Source organism: Engystomops pustulosus, chromosome 1 (genome assembly GCF_040894005.1).
Source record: "Engystomops pustulosus chromosome 1, aEngPut4.maternal, whole genome shotgun sequence".
NCBI classification, from domain to species: domain Eukaryota; kingdom Metazoa; phylum Chordata; class Amphibia; order Anura; family Leptodactylidae; genus Engystomops; species Engystomops pustulosus.
Window position 1 is genome coordinate 120,192,286 of NC_092411.1, and position 2,679 is coordinate 120,194,964.

The following is a 2,679-nucleotide window of genomic DNA, read 5'->3' on the forward strand; positions in this document are numbered from 1 at the left end:
CTATATAAATGTTGTGCACTTTATTTTCAATGGAACCTGAATTATATTGTTGGCAAGAACATAATGAAATGGGTTCTGCGGAGCAATTCCGGTTTAGTAATCTGGTGTCTAATTGTTGCAGTCTCAGATTCATTGCCACCTCCTTTGGTCTTTGTCCTCTTTCATACAAAATCAAGGCAATTGCAATGGATTTCTCTTTGGCAGGACAAGTGTAGCAAATTGATCAGAAAGCCACATGAATATTTTCCAGCTCTCAAAGTCATTTAAGTCATTAAAGATATTCATTTTGCAAAGTGCTAAGACTTGAAATGCAATTTTTTTTTTTCCTAGCATTTGGCAACCTGCATACCAAAATGGGTAAAGTTTAATAGACTTACCAGCACAGTAAGCAGCATTTAGTTTTATACAAAGGTTTCTAGAACCAAAAGCTTTGACCAAGGATACCAAAACATGCCTGTAGAGTGCATAGGAAACAGTCAAACTACATGTCGGTGGTGAAAAGGAGGTTGATGTACAGATCCCCCTACTGCCCAGTGTGGGGGAAAAAACAAACAGTTAATGCATTTTCATACTTATTGCTTTAAGAGCCATAACATTATTTGCTGAAACATGGAGATGGTTAGAAATTTTAAGGGACTTTTTTTTTTTTTTTTTTTTTTTTTTTACAAAGGAATATATACACTACAAAAATTAAAGATTTTTTTTTTTTTTGGCTTTAAAATACTCTGGTAATATTAAAATGACCACACTAGGGAAATCCTAGTCTAGGGCAATTATGGCACTTGTGCTTTGAGGTTTATGCATTGCATATAAATATATTTGTCCCCATGATGTCATAAAGGACTCTTGGGACTGTCTGTATTGGCAGCAGTGCTAGCTCTCCTCCTGTACATTGTGCCATTTCAGTGCACTGCAGTGAAGTGAGTAGCGGTAATAAACCACATCTCCCTTCTCTCTAGCTTCTGACCTGACGGTGGCTTGGCTGGTGTTCCATTACACTCCCACGGAGCTGTTCATAGGGCCACTGGCTCCATTAGGTTTACAGATGTTAGATTGGATCCTCACTATCGGACCACCACAGAAATGTGTCAAAAAACAGTCACAGGTAAGTATACACCTTAATGGAAAAACAGTAGCCAGATACAAAAAATGGATGAACTATGGATGTGTAAATGTTCATTAGGTCTCTGCGGTAATTGAAGCCCACAGGAATACAGGGGTTTAGAGAACCTCAGGTTGTGTGAACAGGGGCAGAACTCTACAACACTAATTATTAATATTCAGTGAGCTCAAAGAAATCACAAAGACAAAGTATTGCATAAAATCTCAATCTCTGGAACATTCAGCAATCTAATGAAAAAAATGTTTTTTATTTTTGCATATCACTGTAGTATTATGTTTAAGAATCCATTATGCCTCCCGTGTGTGTGTGTGTCCACCCCTTAGGTAGTACTGCCAGTTTTAGTGCTACCAGAGTGTACTTTGAAGTGTTTTGTGGCTACCCGTGTGTAACCAGGTGGATTTATCTGATGGAGAAATTATTTGACAACCGCACCTATGGAGCATGTGTTCCAGGAGATGAAATTGCATCCATTTTACAGAATAATTGACAAATCCTTATCTTGGTACAGCAATGGTAGATGTTTTTTCTTAATTTTTATTATATCATGGTATTGTCTTGTATATGTTGTGCTGAAGACAATTTGATTTTTTTTTTGACAATTTATCAGATGTTTTATATAATTTCTCTTTGCTCTCATGAACTCCCCTTTAGGCAAATTTTGTGCATAATGTGGGGGATGTGATGTGGCATGAATTCTGGCTCTATGTAGGTTGCCTATTAGTAGTATGTCTAGGAAAGGGATTTCTGTAATGGAAAAGGTATGGGTGAATTCAAGGTTGAAATCCTAAAGATATTGTACAAAATCTGTAGCCTTGCAGTCATGTAAGTGTATTAGGTAGTGCTCAGGGTGTATTGAGTAGATTTGTGCTGACGGGTTTCCTTTAAGAAATTTTAAAGGCTTGTTTCAAATCTGCAGCTGATTTATATTTTGTTTTTACTTAAACTCTGAAAATTACAGAATACAGGCGGCCCCCTACTTAAGGACACCCGACTTACAGACAACCCATTGTTAGACAGACCCCTCTGACCTCTGAAGCTTTCTGAATGTTTTACTATAGTCCCAGACTGCAATAATCAGCTGTAAAGTTTCTGTAATGAAGCTTTTTTTTTTTTAAACATTTTTTTGCTGTACTGGCACTAAGGATTATAAACTCCAATTTGTCACTGCGGCCAAAATTTTTTTTTTTTGGTCTGGATCTAAAATTATAAAATATACAGTTTTGACTTGCTTAAAAATTCAACCTCCGGACCCTATCTTGTACGTAACCCGGGGACTGCCTGTAAATTGTTTTTAGAAATTATCCTGTTCTGTGTTTCTCCTGGTATGAATTTACAATAGCTGAGAAAAAAATTGAGGTTTGCGATTTGCCTTTTGAATTCTGACCTGAAAAATTGCATCATTGTTTGTTACCTGCAGTGACATAGGGACATTGTAGACACAACTGTGCAATCTTTCTGCCATATTCAGTTGGAATAGTATTGATGGAAATTTTGATTTGCTTAAATGAGGTAAAGTTCAGCTCACCCCTTAAATCTCACAAGTTCACAACAGACAT